Source organism: Vipera ursinii (assembly GCF_947247035.1).
Source record: "Vipera ursinii genome assembly, chromosome: 2".
NCBI classification, from domain to species: Eukaryota; Metazoa; Chordata; class Lepidosauria; order Squamata; family Viperidae; genus Vipera; species Vipera ursinii.
The window spans coordinates 256866844-256887491 of NC_139513.1; positions in this window are offsets into that span (position 1 = coordinate 256866844).

The window sequence follows — 20648 nt, forward strand, 5'->3', positions numbered from 1 at the left end:
GAGGTCTGAATTCGGGTTAAAAAGGCAATCGGAGTGAAAATGGCAGTGCCTGGAAAGTAACCTTGTATGCCTTCCTTGGCTTCAACTAATTGTCTTCCATTTCCCGCAAGTAATAAATTCGTATATACCCTTTATGTCTTGGCGGAGAAACGGGCACCCAGACATCATTTTGTGTGAGGTAATATCACCTAATCCTTCCATCCACCGCTGTGTAACACTCTTGAGTTTTACTTGCGAGCAACTACGGTGGCGTTGCTGACGTTCTCTCCGGTTCTCCGAAAGTTCCACTAAGTTCCATAGGAATTATTACTCAGTCGAAGGTGGCAGAGACACACATTGATTGACTTCAGCCTGAAGCCCTTTTCAGACCTTTTTCTGAAGAAATGCTTAGGACTGCGTTATCACTAATAGCAATTAAGCCCAAATTTACCAATGATGGGGAAGGGGGGGCATACAGATTTCTGCAGATATAAATGCACAAATACTCTACAAGGATACACACCCCTTTTTCTTGCTGGACAAATAACGAACGTAATAACTGATTTGTTATCCATGATCAATTATTTTCGGGGGGGGGAAACTTATCAAACATTTTTTAAACAATTCCTTTGATAAAGATATTTTATTTACTAAGCATTCGGTAAAAAATATTCATACTTTCGTTTATCTTCAATTCAAGCTGGCTAACTACAAGAGATGCTTTAAAAAAGGAAGGGGGAGGGAGAGAGAAAGATAATAGGAAACATTGTTTGAGGCTTTGATTTCCCCTTCGCACTCAAACTGTATTCACAGATTTTTTTTCAAATTGAAAAGGATATTTTTAACTAAATCGAGGTGCCCATGCCTTAAATAAGCGTCCAGCCATTCTAACTACATCTGGTTAGAACTAGGAATTGTATCTCGTGATACAGTTGTGATCTCTCGTCTTCACAGAAGACGCTTTGCTATAAGGCGAAGGACTCAATTTCTTGGTAAGTACACGCTTGCCTCCGAAACGGTCTGACACCAAAAGTTGCACTTGTGTGGGACTAATAGCCAGAGAAATTAATGGGATTTACTGCCGTACAGGCATGACAAAAATCTGGCACTATTCTCGACCCCCCCCCCCCTTGGAACCAGCTCCCTTTTAAACTTCGCTGACGTCAGGCTCCCGCTCTTCAAATAGTTTTGCACCAAGTTTAGCCCAAGATAAAAACATTTACTTTATGGGGGCCACCATTCAATTTAATTCGATCGAACTGGGCAGTTTTCGGCAGTGTTCCCTTAATACAGAATGAAAACATGTGTTCCTTTGGCGATAATTAATAAAGTTTTTTTTTTTAAAAAAAAAAACCAAAACAAAAAACAAACCTGAAAATACAGCTGTACACAATAAGGGCAGAGACTAGTCCAAACCAAGCTTTTGTCTGTTCCATTCATTTTAATTTGGGAAAAAACTAAGCAGAGACTTAAATGCTTCATTGAAATCGATTAAACTTCAAAGGACTCAAATTTGACTGGATCGTTGCCCCCACCGATAACGCGTTCACTGTTCCTTCGTAATAAATGGTCCCGTTTCTTCGCCTCGTGGTCTAAAGGGAACTACTTAGATGGGTTGCGGGCGGTTGTTTTTTTACGGGAAGTCTCACGCTTAATGTGCGAAGCGGGACAACCACCACGCCAGGGCGCGCCTATTCCAAATAAGTGCAGTGAAAGTTTGACATTAAATAAGTTTCGGATCTCCGCCCGAGTTGAAATTTACACAGTAGGACTCCCCGTAGACAGTTCTCTAGGAGGGCTACGTGTGTGAGTAAACAGAAAGCTAGAACAAAAGCAGTGTTTGCAAAGGTTCGGTAATAATGAGACGGTCCACGGAACTACTAAGAATGCAGCGCTTTCTCTCTACACGCGTTCCCAAGTGCAGTCAGCTGATCAGAGGCGTCGGTTTGCTGTGAGCAAATAAAACGAATCTTCCCGGGAAAGGAAGAACGCCTCTATGGCGCGGCCGAGATTGGTGCCTCCCGCTTTCTCCCTTCAATCTCTCTACCCACCCTGGACAAGTAGACAGTTCCGTGGAAAAGGGCAATCTGTTTTCCTAAGTCTCCTCCAAACGTTATGCTCCATCAAAAGCATAAAGGAACCCAACGGTAAAACCAGCTCGGTCCACAAGGCTCGTCTTTAAAACGTTTGGTACGTTTGGGGGCATTCAGTGGGAGCCCAAGGAGCCTTTACTCAAGCGTGGATCACATTGGTCCTGAGGTCGACAGGATCTTAAAAGCCCATTTCTTGTCCTTGCTGGCTTTTCACCTTCGCAATACGCCCTTCCCGCAACCCCAGCTTTTCTATCGTCCATTCTAACGCATTTAAAATCAAATCAATTAACAAACGAGGTTCCAGCAGTGCCTTGTAGGTGAAATCTTGAATAACGGTCTACGCATCTGGTGAAGCATCTTATTTGTAAACGCTGATGACCCTGAAATCCAAACTCTATACAGTACTGTATGTACGTATGCATGTATGTCAGTACACATTAAGCGGCTGACCTTCTGAACTGAAGATCTATGAGAGATATTGTTTTCCTATTGTCAAGCGATTGCACTTTACTCTTGAATGTCAAGTACGTCCAGCTAATTGCAAAGGGTGCTCGTACTTAATTCACCTATCGAAATCAATGGAACTTGAAAATGTTAAGCAGTGGTTGGATCTCGCCTTGTCTGGTCCAATCCTAACTCCCACGCGGGCTTACTCAAATGTTCACTCCATTAAATTTAACGGGGCCTCACTTTCAAGCAAGAAACTACTGTACCCAATGAAGACATGACAAGATTTAGCTTTATGAATCCCCCCTAATGTAATTTCCTGGAAAATCAAATACTTGAGGCGTCAGTTTACGCTTTTGCAACAAAACAAAACAAAAACGCGGTTCTTCCAAGTTTCCCCCCCCCCCCCGTGTTAATTGATGTGGACCTTTCTCCATCGTTATTTGTCACCAAAAAAGCTTGAAAGTATTGTCTGTCTAGGACCTACCGGTATGCTAACATGAGTGTAAAAAGACCGCAATGGCCGACCGTACATTGAACCAAAGTTGATGCAGTCTGGGGAGTATTTTGACTTTTAATAACCCGTTGGACACTTCTAACGCTGCATCTCAAACGAAAAGGCTTCAGTCGCCTACTCTGTGCGCGTCACGGTTGGCACTGGGATTCTTGCGCATGCCCGTTGCGCCGCTAGCAGGAGCTGTTTTGCGAGCGTGGCTGCAGATTCGTCTCCCTCGCCACCAGCTTTGGCAACTCTGACGCACACGCCAGATTTGCTGGTTCAGTCGATGGAAAATGATCCGCAATCGTGTGTGATCCACCCTTCGCCTGCGTGTGCTCACACGCACACGCTTTCGAACAAGGTGAAGGTGGTCCACAGGCTCGCTGTTTTATTAACATTGTCTGTAGGAAGAGGGAAAGGCGGGGAAAGGGCAACAAAATTGGGGCACCGCACCCCCTAGCGGCGTAGGCGAGCATTGCTCGGTTTGCCGCTTTTGTGGTGAAAAACGCCTCTTCAAAGCGAAGGCAGACCAGAGAGATCTTGCCGACACGCCCTCCCATCAGCTAACCAATAATGAGGGAGGATGCACGTTAATTCATGAGTAATTCCGTGCACCTGACGCTCGGCTCCTGCTTTTGTCCCCGTTGAGTCTGCCTTAAGCTTAGCTCCAGGCAGGCTAGCTGGCTGGCTGTCGCGCAAATGTTCCGTAAAACCTTTCTTTCCGTCCCGGTACTCGGATAGGAATCAGCAGATTCTGCAGCCGGTTGCCTCGTAGAGGAATTGCGAGACTTTGAGAGAAAAAGTGCTTGCTATAGATGTTAGCAGGAAAGTCAAGTTTGTAGCATTGTGGCTAGGTGAAAAATGGAGGGGTCTGTAGATGTGCCCTGGGAATCTTTCTGCAGACATTTTGTTTTTTTTAAAATCCCATTTATATCCCGCCCTTCTCCAAAGACTCAGGGCGGCTTACAATTTAAAGCACAAATCAAAGTGCTCAGCAATAGCCTTCATTCTATGTATATGCCTGCTTATTAGGGCTTTCGCCCCTCCCCCCAAGCGGCATTATTACAAAGTCAGCTTATTGCCCCCAACAATCTGGGTCCTCATTTTACCTACCTCCGAAGGATGGAAGGCTGAGTCAACCTTGAGCCTGGTGGGACACGAACCTGCACTAATTGCAGGCAGCTGGTGTTACTTAAAGAGGCATTAGCCCACTGCTCCACCAAGGCTTTGGTGAAGGCCTTGTCGCTTTGTGTTCCTTGTCCCTTATTTTCAGAACTGCTGTGGTGTATTAGGTTATTGCATCCAGGAGGGAAGTCAAGAGGGTAGACACACAAAATTAAAAGTGGATTTATAATTTGGTCACAGCGTTATTGTTTATGTCAAGGGGATTTCTGCATTGGATGTTAGGAAGGGATGTTCTAGCATGATTCCCAGTGCAATAGATGCCTAGTCATGGTGTACAATTTAAGATGACCTCTTCTGGGGTTGAAGAATGTCCTTACTGGGTAATCCATTCTGCCCTTAAGGCCATATCCTCAGGAAGCATAATATTTACTAATATAGTAGAAATTATTATAAATATATTGAACAGGTTCCTTTGCTTGGCTTGAATAAAGCTCTTACAGGTAGTCCTCAAGTTACTACCATTCATTCAGCAACCATTCGAAGTTAAGACAGCTCTGAACAAGTGTACCTATGGCCAGTCCTTGAAGTTCCAGCAGTTGTGCCATTTCCACTGTCACATGATTGTGATTTGGGCACTTGTGAAGGTTGCAGCATCCTGTGGTTAACGATCACCATTTGCTATCTTCCTTGTCAGTTTCACACAAGCAAAGTCAATGGGGAAGCCAGCAAGAGAGCTGCAAGTTGCTTGCATAGATTGCTCCTGCTGCTTTTTTCTCTGGAGGATCCCTACTGTAGAGAATGAGATCCCAGAGATTCTGTACTCTGTAGTACCTCCTTGTCTGCCTGCACTCTATAACACACATAGCAGACCCCAGTCACAGCATGCCCCATGACATTGTGCTTTTACAAGCCAGCCCATACTCTTCAGTGCCACCCACGGTCCCCCTGCCAACCACCCACAGCCCTTGTCAACCCACCCGTGCTTTGTAGTGCACACCGATGGCCCCACCAACCCACCCATGGCCCCTGTTGGGCCACCTGTGGTTCCTGCTGACCAGCCCATGGCCTCTGACAGCATGTACTCCTGTTATGACCCAGGTGATCAAGGCAAGGCAGGCCTTTAGAGAGTCCTTTATTGTCCTCAAGAAGCGTTCAACAAATGGCCCTCCAAAGACCAGTAAGACTCCACCCCCTGAAGGCAGCCACCCTCAGTCCCCCAAACAGCTCATATATTACCAGGAAAATCCACAAGGCAAAGTCCAGGCATAAGATAAATGGCAGTCATCAGGGCAAAGGTACATGGCGAAGGCAGTTCTGAAGGTAAAGCAAAGCAAAGGGCAAAAGCACTCCACAAGGCTAGGGCAAGACAAATGGCAGTCCTCAAAGCAAAGGCAAAAAGACACCAGCCAAAGTCAAGGGAGTATAATCCAAAACAAACTATTGTTCCTGGCAGAGACTAATTCCTCACAGCTGCTTCTTCCCTCAACCTAGTTTGTGCTAGGTTCTCTATAAAGCAGCTCTTTGCTACTTTAATTCTTTCTGTCCCAGCATCTTTTCTATAAGCAGATAGCTGGAATTGTAGGAAGGCTGCACATCATGAAGTGGAATTGTTATTCCTTAGTTGTTTTGTTTAATAAATTGATAATTCTCTGCATTCCAATGATTGCTTTGTATTTAGTTCATTATTTGTAACTGATGGATGTGTTTAAAAATGACCTTTATCAGAAATGATGACAGTTCTAAACTCACATTCCTGGGAATAAATCTCATTGAACTCAGTGGGATTTGCTTTTGCGCAGGCAAATATAGAATTGTATTATGTATTATTAGGCCCATGAGATGAGTGGGGTTTTTGCTTTTGAAAGAAAAAACCCCCATCACACTGGTATATTTATTTAAAAACAACAATTTTGTCACACTTATTATTGTGTTAAATGTCCATGGATCACAGTCAATGAATCAGATCACTGCATGATAATATATTTAGTGCTTCAGACAGCTGTCACAGTTTAACTCTGGCATCTTACTGATTTCAGAAGGATGCATTCTGGGATAAATTTCTTCTTGCAGACTCTTGAAGTTTGTACTGCTGTTTGATCACGAGCTACAGATTCTGGGCATCTCACATGAATCTAAAAAATATAGAATCAAAGGGAATTTTAATGAGCAGATTCCTTCCTATGCTCACTTTCACAGAAGATACATTGCTGAACCTACCAAAATAGTGGTGTCCAAGTATATTGATCTTTCAAGTTGTATGATACCTGCCTTAAGTTATACAAGTAGTCTTCATTTAAGAGGGCAGTAACTTTTTGCAGTGTATGCCTCTCAGCATACACAATGAAGAGCACAGCAGGAGGCTGATGGAGCAGATCAGCAGGGGGGTTGGACAGCTCCGGGCGATAACCGCTCACGCGGGAAAAGCCTAAATGGGTTAAGCTGTTGACAGCCCCAGGCATGGTCAGCCTGGCGGGAAGCCAGGATTTAAACCCATTGGTCACCTGCACTGGCGGGAAGCCCAGGTTTGAACTGATTGGATGTCATCCACCTGGGCAGGTACAAATAGATGCCAGGTTTCCCCTTTTCCCCAGTTTGTTCTGTTCTGAATAAACTCATCGTTACCTAGCTCTGTGTCCGTCTCTCTGTGAAGCACGCGACATTACACTGGCGACGAAGGTGGGATCCTGCCCCGGACAATGCTAGCCGTGGACGAATTCCCATCGGCAGCTCGGAAACCGACGCAGGACGACCCAGACCGAGGTAATGGCACAACTGGGACAATACCCCATCTTCAACAGCAACCGCCCTGAGGAGTGGGAGGCGTTCGTAGGTCAGCTCGAGTGCTACCTACGAACGAACGGGGTCAAGGATGACTGACAGAGAGCGGCGGCGCTACTCTGCAGCTGTGGCACGGAGACGTACCAGCTGGCGGTCAGTCTTTGCGCACCCGACGACATTCACGCCGTCGGGTACAGCGAACTGATAACCAAACTAACGGAGCATTTTAAGCCCGAAACATCAGAAATAGCTTGGCGGTACCGGTTCGAGAAGCGGGACCAGCTTCCAGGCGAAACCGCGAAGCAGTACATGGCTGCCCTGCGACAAGCAGCGAGACTCTGCAATTTCGACAACCTAGAGGTCCGTCTGCGAGATCGGATCGTCTGCAGACTAAGGGACCGAAAACTACAGCAGAAGATGTTTGCCAAGCAGAAGCTGACCCTACGGGACGTCCAGGAGGAATTCTTAGCCTGGGACGTAGCGGAGGAGTCCAACGCGAGGGAAAATGGGGCCATCCATCAGTTGTCCAGCCACAGCGACGCAGAAGGGGCAGAATTCGAGGTAGACGCCATTCACCGTCAGCAGCGATCGACTGCCTTCTCCAGGGACGGCATGAAGGAGCAACGACCAGCGGCAGCCGAGCAGCGGTACCAGGAGTGTGGATGCGGAATGAGCGGCCCCTGGTCTACCCAGTTTCCCGGCTGCAGCGCCAATCGCTCCCGATCTACCCAGCAGTGCGGCGGCGGCCCCAGGTCTACCCAGCCCGGCTCTCTCGGACAACCCCGGTCTACCCAGTGCATCGGCTGCGGGTCAGGAACCTCCAACCGGTCTACCCGATGCGCCAGCTGCGGAGGACAGCATCCCCGGTCTACCTGCCATTTCAAATCGGCCAAGTGCAGAGCGTGCGGGAAGACCGGCCACATCGCAGCGGTCTGTCGGAGCCGGCCGAGGGACAGTCTACACGAGGTGGAGGCGGACTTTCATCTGGCCACAGGTACAGGGGAGCGGTCGCCGAGGCTTACGGTTAGCCACATGGCGGGACGGTCGGCTGTTTGCGTAACCAGGGGGCACCCGCCCCTAACCCCAAAGATCAAACTAAGGGTCAAACTTCAAGGGGTCCCATGCGTAATGGAACTTGACTCTGGGTCAGCCGTATCCATTATTTCCCCGTGGACGTTCAACGAGATCTGCAAGCGGAGCGGCCATCGGGTTCCCCTGAGGCCATCCAAACTGACCCTCTCAGATTTCCAGAACTCTCCGATTAATGTCAGGGGGGAGGTGTCGGTGATGGTCCACTACAAGGGGTTTAAGGGGAAGTTGAGCGTGCTGGTCGTCGAAGGGCAGTGGACCAGCCTCGTGGGGCTAGGGTGGTTCAGGGCGTTGGGCATTGGGATCACCGGGATCCACCAGACGCAGAGCCACCCCTCGCTGGAGGGCATCTGCAGGGAATTCGCAGATGTTTCCGATGAATGGTTGGGAAGGTACACCGGGACCGCAATTTCCTTTAAATTAAACCCCCTAGTCCCACCGGTTAGGATGAAGGCGAGTAGAGTTCCTTTCGCGCTCAAGCATAAAATTGAGCAAGAACTGGATAAATTGGTGGAACAGGGAGTGTTGACGCCGGTAGACGGGGCGGATTGGGAGACCCCCATAGTTACCCCATTAAAGGCAAATGGGGACATTAGAATTTGTGCAGATTACAAAGGGACAATCAACCGGGCGTTAAGTGCGCATTCTTACCCGGTCCCTGCCGTAAGCAGCATCCTGGCATCCCTGCAAGGTGGGGCGGTTTATTCATAACAGAACGAACTGGGGAAACAGGGAAGCCTGGCGTCTATTTGTACCTGCCCAGGTGGATGGCATCCAATCAGTTCAAACCTGGGCTTCCTGCCAGTGCAGGTGACAATGGGTGTAGATCCTGGCTTCCCACCAGGCTGACCATGCCTGGGGCTGTCAACAGCTTAACTCATTAGGCTTATCCTGCGTGAGCAGTTATTACCCGGAGCTGTCCAACCCCTCTGCTGATCTGCACCATCAGCCTCCTGCTGTGCTGTCCTTTGTGTATGCTGGGAGGCATACACTGCAAATATATTCATTCCTTTTTCATTACTTCAGTGCAAAATTACTTTAGTGTCAGGCTATACTATATTGCATTGATGTATAGGTGAAATATAGATCTGTGTCTACATTGTTCTTGCATTTCTGATATGCCATGTAGCCTAGCAACTTCTTGCTTCAATGCAATGCTATCCAGTACATTCATGTATTCAATGCAGCTAAATGATTTTGAGATGAGGTTGGCTGTTTGTCTTTTCCCTTAATTTCCACAGTAATTGCATGCACTTTGGCTTTTTACTCAGCATTATTCAAACTTGAGATCTGGGGATGTTCTTTTGACAGGACTGGAAGGTACTTCTGAGATGGAAGTCTGGAATTGGTCATTGTATACAACTCACCCTTTACAGCAGCTTGCAAAGTGGGACATGGTAGAATATGCTCAGCAACACATTTTCACCCAGTGACAAATATGCAAGTTCAAAATGTTCTTGCAGAAAGAAGCAAGGTTAGGTGTTCAGCACTAAATTAAGATTTTGTGTTAAAGGGTGATAATAATATACTGGAAAGTGGTTGGATCTGACTGGCAGGATTTTGTTTTGCTTCACCATAGACTTGAGCAAAGCTTGTTAAGACCAGGAATTAACTGACCAATATGATTCAGAGGGATATGCTAAAAGCTCATTGTCTTAGGCCAGTTCTGGGAGTGACAATTTTGAAGATTCTGTATCACAGGAACAGGAAGATTTGAATGAATGCTCTTAAAATCTTATTTTGATTATCATCTAGGACAGATACTGGTCAGAACAACAGGCCTTTGCCCATTGGCTGAATTTATCGCCAGTCTGTTAAGTTGATTTTTCCTCAGAGTCACAAACATTTCTTTTGGGGCTATACTTAAAATAAAGTCTTGTTAATGTAAAAACAACCTGTAAAACAACTGTGTTCACTCTTGATTCCTTCAGAATCAGAAGTTGATGCAACACTAGCTTAAAAGCAACAGACCCACTGCTGGCTATAGACATCATCTGAGCTTTCAGATACATAGTGGAATCTATAAGAACTCTTGAGATTTTGAATCTGGTTCTTCAGTATGATCATTATCCCATTCAAAGCAGAGCAAAATCCTATTCCAGATTCCATATGTTTCCTGACCTCTGTTTGCCTATTTCAACTGTCAATTTATTAGCCCTTATCTACTCTATGATTGCTGCCAGATAATGATTCCGAAGCTTCCCTTGAAAAGTCTGTTGATGTTCTTACCCATCAGTTTCATCTTAATAAGGGAAAGACTATATATGTATATGTATATTCATCACACTATTCTCCTTGGGGACAGTAATGTTATTCCAGATAGAAAATTTGTAAAAAAATGATATGCCAAATAAATTTAGGGCATAGGATAAGAAAATGTAAAGAAAAGAGATAAAACTAGTTGTCTCCCATTTTCCAGCCTGGTGCCTTTACCGCTACACAAAAGTGGTCCTCTCAATTGATGTATTTTCTTAAATAACTTTAGTCCTGTCCTGCTGAAATCAATGGAACTATGTTAAAGTAAATCATTTTAGGGTCAATATCTTTAAATGGGTTTCCCATCTCAGTGCTCTAAGCTGGTGTAGTTAATCTGAGTTCTTTAATATGACTTTGTTGCTTTTCAGAGAAAAGAGAAGAGCACATATATACACATACACATACATACACATAAGGTAAAGGTAAAGGTTCCCCCGCACATGCGTGCTAGTCGTTTCCGACTCTAGGGGCCGGTGCTCATCTCCGTTTCAAAGCCGAAGAGCCAGCGCTTGTCCGAGGATGTCTCCGTGGTCATGTGGCCGGCATGACTAGACGCCAAAGGCGCACGGAACGCTGTTACCTTCCCACCGTAGTGGTCCCTATTTTTCTACTTGCATTTTTACGTGCTTTCGAACTGCTAGGTTGGCAGAAGCTGGGACGAGTAACAGGTGCTCACTCTGCTACGCGGCACTCGGGATTTGACCCGCCAAACTGCCGACCTTCTGATCGACAAGCTCAGCGTCCTAACCCACCCACCGCGTCCCTCCTACATACACATACATACACACAAACATACATGCTTCTAAGCAAAGTTCTGGATGGCAGAAAAAAAGTCACATAACCAGGGAAAGCTTTTCTCAGCATGGTAAATTGAGCTTGCTTGCAGGATTCATTCAAGGATGCATTCAAGTCCCTGTGCTAATCAAGACTTTTTCCTGTATTCGGTTGTTACTCAAGAGCTCAATTAAGGACCACAAAGAAAGAGGAAATAAACAGAGACCAGCCATCATAAATTCTACATTTTTTCCAAAAGACTTAACATTACCTAATCTTCATTATTTATGTCCAGGAGCACAGATTTTTAAAATATTTTTTTTCAACAATAATGAAAATCAATAGCTACATATAGTATGCAAAGTATGTTGCCTTAGATCAGAGTTTCTCAACCTTAGCCATTTTAAAATGTGGGAATTTAACTCCCAGATTCCCCAGTCAGAAATGCTGGCTGGGGAATTCTGGGAGTTGAAATCCACACATCTTAAAATGGCTAAGGTTGAGAACATTACATAAGATTATTGTTTTTAGGGAGAGGGAATCTCAAAATATGAGATATATTCTTCAGTTTTATATTTCTTTAACTGAATAACTAGCAACAGTTGTAGTTCTGAACTGGAAGGTAGAATTAATAGTCCTGCCCTTTGTAACATGGGTGTCCTTAAATTTTGTGGATTTCAACTGTCCACAAGTCTCAGGTATGTTAGGAATTTGAAAAGTTGAAGTCTACACATCTATGCACAGGTTGGGGAAAGCACAACAACAACAATAATAATAAGTTGGAAGGGACCTTGGAGGTCATCTAGTCCAACCCCCTGCTCAGGCAGGAAACCCTATACCATTTCAGGCAAATGGCTGTCCAGTCTCTTCTTAACAACTTCCAGTGTTGGAGCATTCACCACTTCTGGAGGCAGGTGCTAATTTTAAATACAGAAAAAGTACAAATATTCTTGAAAGGAAGGAGGCTGTGGGAGAGATTGGCAACCTATAGCCCTTGCAGTCCCCCAAATATTTTTTCTTAACTAATTTTTCTGAAGCTAGCACCATAAAAATTCCACAGTGAATCACCTTAAAGCAGCAATTCTACCTTGTTCCAATGGAAACCTAAGGAAATAAGGTATAGTAAGCCAAAACAGCACTCAATCAAGCAATTTATCAAAGTAAAATTTAAAAATCCGCCCTTCAGGTGTCTCCACCCATTTATCTGACTTCGTGACTTTACTGTTCCACATTTCTGACTTGAAAATAATTTTTAAAAATACAGCTGTAAAAAAGTTAATCATCTCTGCTGTACATGGAAGGATGTATATCATGAAAGGTTTTATGGACACAACAATTAGACAAAAACTTGTTTTTCTCCCAAAAGAACAGAACAGCAGCAGAAATTCTCTTAAGCAATTAAGTTTAATGTGATCTAGAGACATCATCAAACCATACAATAACAGTGTTATTTTTTAATGACCCTTTTTCACAGAAGATATACAATTTGGATATCCTGCTACTTCTGCTGTGAAAGAAGCAAATGATGGACAGCAGGCCTATGCAAAGAGGGTTCGGTACACCATGGTTCTTGAATTAAAGTGTTGGAGTCAATGTATTTTGCCTCACAAACTATTGATAAAGGGCCTTAATAGTCATATAAAGGTAGGCACATCTTTTACACGCCCACAGAAGAATGGTGAAGAACCAGGGAAGTATCTGAAACTAAGTGATTGAACCCAAATGGTATATATTGTATGATCTGATAAATAAAAATGCCACATCTTGGATCTGCTTTAAGGGGGTGAGATGAGTCATTCATCTTTAAGTGCAACTTCTCCATTAAGAATTGCATATCTTTTCTGGGCAAGGATATTTTCTCTCAGTTTTCTCATATAATGCCTCATCATGGTCATCTCTGCTTTTTAAAGGATGTACTGTTGTGATATGGTCTTTATGCAGATGTCCTTGGGGACAATTTGAAAGCTGTAGCTATTGTAGAATGTGTGGTCTATGCTGGCTAGATGAATAGCACATATTTATTTAATTTTCTGTTATACATATTGACTAACTGCTGGTAAATTTCAGTGATCAGTTAAAAATAGTGGATCATGCTTGTATTGTCTGGAATTGCCCTATCCACATAATACTGATCATAGTCAAGAGGCTTGTTCTAAGTATCTTATTTTCAGATTATTTAGGACACAGATGTGGTATTTAATATACAAGACCTTTTCTGTCAAGCCAGAAATTCAAACATTGGGCTTTGAAAAGCACAGTTAGGCAACATCATTGGGTTATATGTTCTCTCTGTATGGCTCTGCCAGCAGTTAAGCATTGCATTCTGCACCAAATGAAGTTTCCACACTCCATTGAACTCACTGCAGTAGTTTAGCCAGGATGTGATTAGTACATGGCTAATTTTGACAAGAATAGTTACTCTGAATAGGGTCGTACTTAGTAGCATGCAGAACAATTAATCCAGCATGTTTTTCTACATTTGCTCAATTAATTTGATTGAAAGATTTTACTTTCACATTTTCTTTCAAAGAAGAGAATGTTGGTAGAGTTTTAGGAGTGTGATGTGTGTGCATTTATTTCATTATAAGGTGGAGAAAAACTATGGCGTGTGAATGACTTATTGAGTCTTATCATCTCTCTAATGTCTGAGGTTTCCTTGGTTTCCCAATGACTCATCCAGTGACTTCCTCAGGAACTTATTTCATCAAGCTTGTTCAGATTAGGAAGGGTGGACATGAAGGGAAGCATGATTGAAAGCTGTGTTATGGTAAAGGAAAATATCAACAAATACTATCACATTCTAAAATAAAGTAAACCCAAAACCATCTTAAAGAGAAATCTGTAAAACAGATTTGCAATACGCTGAATATAATATAAAAAGAGAAGCATCTCTGACAGAAGGAAGATGGTTTGGAGAAACTACAAGGCAGCTGTGTACCCATCTGGGTTGATAAAAAGCATTATTGGCTAATACTGGTTGTCACTTCAGAAGAACCTCTATGTGGGGACTTTATTCTCCAAGGGACCTACAACCTAATCCACTTTTATCTCAAGATGACCAATTTTCCTGCCCTGAATAGCTCCATCTTGTCTGGCTTAAAATTTGGCTTGTTGATATGATAAGAAACACTGTGTAATCAATGCATTTTTCCCAGAATGGCCCATAAAACTGGAGCTTCTGTTGAATAGCATTTCATTACGTTTGTTGCTGTTGGCTGTCTGACAAGATGGTAAATATTATTACTGGTACTGCATATCCTGGTGAGCCTTGTAGGGCAACAGGGGCTAAAAAGTATGAACACAATGTACAGTCTGTCTGGTAAATGGCCAGGGGGCAGCCTCAGTGCTGAAACCCACTCCGTTCTGAAAAGAAGACAACGAAGAAGAAGAATACATTTGGCTTTGCAAGACTCCGAGCGTTTTAGAAAGCAGGGGTCCCATATGCCAGCTTTCAGGCAAGTTTTGAAATTGAAAGCAGCAATGACAAGAAAAAGAAACATTTTTTTGTATCAAAGTCACACAAAGTACAAATAGGAATAAAAGCTCGACCACCCACGGTGAGCGTGTTTTCGTTAAAGCTATAGTCAACTGACCTATGCTCCAAAGAATTTCTCTTGCTGGGGCTATGGGATGCTGGTTTGAACCAGTCTATCACAGTCTGAATGTTGAAGAATCCTTGGGGCATAAATCCATGGAACTTATATTCGTTTTGTGAGGAAAAATAATACACATACGCACACACATCACAGAGGAAATGTGAGAGTAAATCAGATCAATGAAAGAACCAAAGGGATGCATTCTTTAGCATAAATGTTATTAAAAGTACTTAATACATCTCTGATATATAAAATGTTAACTTAGTTTTCCTGTTGCCTTTGATTTAGCACAGGATGTTGCAAAGTTGGCTAGAACAGAATATTAAACAAACATAGATGCAGTTTATGATATAAGAAATAGTTATAAATATTCTGCCTATTTCCAAACTAAAACCAAACAAAATTACAGCCAATTGGTTAATTAATTAAATAGATTTGAACCTTAATTATGGATCAAGTCAATGTTGATTTATGTGGTCCCACCTAGTGACCAGATAAATAAATTTTCTCCAAATTTCCTATCCATGTGCTTGTTTTGGTTAAAATACTAGAGTGGTTTACCACTGCCCTCTGCACAATATGAATTCATGCCTTTATCATTGTCACTAAAGTGATCATCTGCATCCAGCATTGTCCTATATTAGTCCCATGTTTTCCAATATAGGTACCTGCCTGTATTAGTGGTTACCTGGAATATATACCCTTAACATACTGACACTGACACTCTTTGCTCATCCCTTCTTGGAACCTGCCTCAAGGAGGTAGCCCAGCAGGCCCAGATGAGGGTAAGGAGAAATTATTTATTTATATATTTATATACCTCCTGGGTCGTTTGCAGTCGGTGTTGGCAGGGGGACAGAGGTCGGCCTTGAGGCCTCTCGTTTGTGGAGTTCCTCAGGGGTCGGTTCTCTCGCCCCTCCTGTTCAACATCTATATGAAGCCACTGGGTGAGATCATTTGTGGTTTTGGGGTGGGGTATCATCAGTACGCTGATGATACCCAGCTTTTTATTTCCACCCCAGATCAACCCAGTGATGCCCTCTCCGTGATGTCCCATTGCCTGGAGGCGGTGAGGGTCTGGATGGGGAGGAACAGGCTTCATCTAAATCCTGACAAGACCAAGTGGCTGTGCATACCGGCATCTCGGGTTGTCCATTCTATTCCATTTTTATCTATAGGGGGTGAGGTGTTACCCCCCGTAGATAGGGCTCGCAACTTGGGTGTCCTCCTTGATTCACAGCTCAGTTTTGAAGATCATATAGGAGCTGTGACCAGGGGGGCTTTTGCCCAGGTTCGCCTGGTGCGCCAGTTGCAGCCCTACTTGGACCGAGATGCCCTATGCACAGTCACTCATGCGCTCGTGACCTCTCGGATAGACTACTGCAACACTCTCTACATGGGGCTGCCCTTGAATACCACTCAGAGGCTCCAGCTGGTGCAGAATGCGGCCGTGCGGGTTGTGATGGGGGTATCCCGATACTCCCATGTAACACCTCTGCTCCGCGAGCTGCATTGGCTTCCAGTTGTCTTCCAGGTGAGATTCAAGGTGCTGGTGATGACCTATAAAGCCCTAAATGGCATGGGTCCGAGTTATTTACGGGAGTACCTTTTGCCGGCGTTAACTTCCCATCGTCCTGTGCGCTCCCACAGAGAGGGCCTCCTCAGGGTGCCGTCGGTCAGGGAATTTCAACTGGCAGCCCCCAGGGGGAGAGCATTCTCTGTGGGCGCACCTGCCCTCTGGAATCAGCTCCCTGTTGAGCTCCGGATGGCTCCCGACCTTCGCTCTGAATACTCCTTCTTTAATTCTAAATAACCAGAAACTGGTCCCCATCCTTGATCATGTTCTTTAAAGTGCTCTGTAAAGCTGCCTTTTTCTTACTGCATCTTGGTGTTTTCATTTCTGTAATCCAGGACAGGCCTATGGCAACCTAGAAGATTAAGGATGATCTCCACCTACTCTTAACTGTAGAGAGAGAAGTGAAGTTGTCTTTGGCTTCCCCCTCTTCCTCCAATTTTTTTTTATTTCCATAAACATTTTTGGAAACAATTGAAAGCTTGCAATCACAAACATAGAAAAGCTATGTTACCTCCATCAATTAAATAACAGAGATTTATAAGTAGCATTTTTTCTCTAAAAAAGAAGAGAGAAAATAAATGAGGTGACTAAACGTTATTTTGGGTTTCAAACTCTTATTTATTCAAGATGGGACTGACTTCATTTGAGACCTGCTACCTGTCTTTTGATTCTTTTTATTCCGTTGTGATACTTTAATTATCCTTCCCCATTTGGGTTTTGTAACTCCTGCTCTTCTGCACCCCTTTGGGAACAAAAAAGAAAATAAATGAAGCCGGTACATGAGAAATCCTGCATAAGACAGGAGAGTTTCCCCCCAGCAAAGTCTGAATTTAGCAATGTTGATCTATGCATTTCATGTCTGTATCTTGATTATTGTAATTTGTGGTATCTAGGTATGATGCTCTTGACCTTACAATAGCAAAAAACCAGTCCAGAACACTTTGTTCATGGGCTCCCTTCCAAAGAGCAAAGTAAATTGATGGTTTTAGCCCTTATCTGAAACATTTCCAATGCCGTATCAGGCAGACAGACTGGTTCACCATGCGTGATCACGACCTACAAAACAACTAGCTTCTTCTAAGCCACATTACAATGTCAAGACAGAGCATTTTCCCAGCAAGTAAGTATAACATAAATCTGGAAATCATGCCCAGAAGGGTTAGGATAAACACAACACAGAAAATGAAAATCTGATCTTAAAAATGATACACAGTATTCATACACAGTACTCAAAGCTGTCTCAGTAGATGTTCACTAAACATCCTGACAGAACTGCTACTAATATTTCTTCAATTAAAGAAATTTTAATTTAATGCCTCCCAAATTCAGTGTTACTCAAAATGTACAGTAAATTCTGCAGCACATACAAAATACATACGTAATCAAATTTGCTGAGCTTTCATTTTATTTTTATTAGTTACAAGCAATTTTAATTGATACCATACCTGACTGCATCTGTCAACTATATTATTTAGTACCTGTATACCCATTTGTTCCTATAACAGAGTCCTAGAACTAAAAACTTTGAATATAATCTACCTCAGGGCTAAAAATCCAGAGCTTTAGATTATTTCAACTGAAGTTCAAATACTGTTCTAAATTTTGCCAACAAGAAAACACCTTGGCATCTTTCTCAGTAACTGGTTGCAGTTTTGAACTGTTCTTATCCTTATGAAACATATTCTAATATTCAGCCAAAATTTATCCATCATCATAGGCTGACCTCTATCCCTATTCAGCTCTTTATACTGTAGGTCTGACCATATGTCCAAAACAATCAAAAGAACATACACCAAAATTACCAAACCAGTAGTTATCAATTATCTGGCAATGCAGGGCTGAATGATGTGGTCACCCTGATGTTAGGCTGTCCTTATCTTTTATCTTTGGCTATACTGCCTCTAGCTTATATGAGCTAGAGTTCAACATTATCTGGAGGATCAAATATTGCCCATCCATGTATAATTAATGGCCCCCAGTGCCTACCCATTTCAATCATTCTTTCTCAACAAAAAAAAAACCCACCACCCAACAAGCTAGTAAATTGTACCACTTGTAAAGGCTGAAAGGAAATTGAGTTGTTAATTCATCCATATTGCACTATTTTATTGACTTTATAATGCCGATTAGATATTGAGAGCTTTATGGCAGGCATGCCTGTTTGTATAAGAGAGAATATGAATGGGCAATAGTGCAATGTAGACTCCTGGGCACAAAGCTGTTGCGTGGGGATTTTCTGCACAATCTAAGAGACGCATGCAGCTCAGGTGATGCCTCTCTTGGCATTAACTTCACTATTAAGAGACTACTAACACAAGGCTTTAAAATCAGTTATTAGAAGATGACTTGTGATAAAATTACAATTCCATTCCAAGATTCTTTGTCTCATGTGAACAATTTTGTCTGATTTAATCTGTATCCCTTTCATGGATTGGGTCTGAAAGCCGCAACACGCTGTTTGCTGTGTGTGTGTGTATTCTTAAAATGTCTTGCAATTATTATTCAATTTGTTTGTATGATGTTCTTGAAAGATAGATGTGAAAATTTCTGCAGCATTTCAGTCCTCTATTTTAGAAAGCCAAATTGTCAGTTTTGTATATTTCCTGAATTTATGTGCAAACAAGTAAGAAGCAGGAAGCATTTTTATTATAACACTGAGGAAATCATTCTAAATCTCAAAGCAAATAATACTGATTTCTGAAATTTTGCTAGGCTTTTAAAATCTGACTGGTTGAGCAAGCTCTAAGTATCATTTTTCTTTCCTCTTTCCAGTCCCTCTATCTTTCTGTGCTTTCTTATATGCACTGTAGCCTTTTGTTTACTGATTATTTTGAAATGTTGATTGCTCTTTTGCACTTATTGGTAACCTATCTGTATAACTTTAAAAAATTGTAAGTATACTAACAAGTGCACCTAGTAACTTTCAGTAAGGACCATGGAGAGAGAAAAAAAACAATACATAAACGAATATGCGGCACCAGCTTTTAAGTTTACAGGTGGTTTATGAATTCAACTAGTAGACATCCAGAACTTTACTATATCTTCACAAAACAAGAAGTTATCCATTCTTGTTTCTATTCTTCATCAAAACAACAACTCCAACAAACTTATCCAGCCAGCAAGCAGCCCAAAAGTATTCCAGCATAGTTCTCTGTCCTATCAGCCAATATCTATTCTGCCTCTGTAACAAACCTGGCGAGTCTTTACAGAACAAATATAGGTGAGGTTAAAGATAATAATTGACTGTTGTTTTTACTGTCCTATCAGCAGACCTGCTTTTATTTTGCCGGGGTGGAGTAGGGGGAAGGAATAATTTCCAAATGTCCTTTGCATTACAGTAGGATGAGGTTAGGCAATGAGAATCAGACCTGGAACTCTTCCTCTATTTAGATTAATTTTATCACGACATTAAAGTACTTTATAAAAATAAATGTTTGAACCAGGTTGTAAGGATATGTGGGAAAGACCTTGGGAAATAAAGATTAGAAAGCATAACCCTCAATTGGATATTGAGTGGAGCAAGAGGCCCAGTAGAGACTTTCTCTAGTTTCTCAAGCTATAAAAGAAATGTGTGAGGAGAGGACTGTACTTTCAGAGTTGCAAAAGTCTTTACATTAAAGTAGAATTAGCTTATCTGTTCTTGTTTCCTGTTTGATAAGGCTGGCACATGTGAATGAGCCCTAGGTCTCTCACATTGTAGATACATTATCTCTGAAGTACTTATGCTCTTTCCTATGTACTTTTAGCAGCTGTTTTCCTGCTGTGAGAACAGCTGGCAGTGACATCAGCAACTTGTGTTTCCGTGAATCACGATATGCAATAATTAAGAAGAGTTTTCAATTGAGACCATTTTATTTATCTAGATATCCCTGATGAAACTGGTTGCTTAATTTGTTACATTTGGCAAAAATCTGTATATCTCCCTCATTATTCCTGACCTTAATTGTAGTATTCAGAGAACGCTCAAGCCTAACAGGGATCCAAGTTACATGAAGGAAGTAATTATTTGATTATGTAAGTCCAAGGTATTATATTGGCTGAGTCTGTTCATTTGTCATTACGTTTTCTAAGTCATTTTGAAAAGAGAAATAGGAAATGGAGAGAAAGGATGAGTGTAAAGAATAGCCTTCACATCCATAGTGGAACAATTCTGCCTAATCAGTTAATTCTTTTTTTAAAAAAATATTTTATTATTTTTTAATTTTACAATCATAAGTACTTAATAAACAACGTGTTGTTTGAGTCCATTGGTAATTCAGTGGTACATATTAACTTTCTCAGTCTAGTTCCAATACTACACAATCCAGTGCTTCCTTGATCTTCTCTTCTTCCACACTGGGCAAATACAATTCTTGTTACTCTTAATATATATACAATTAAATATAGACATCTTCATCACATTTTTCTGGTATTGTACATAATATTGAGAGTGTCAG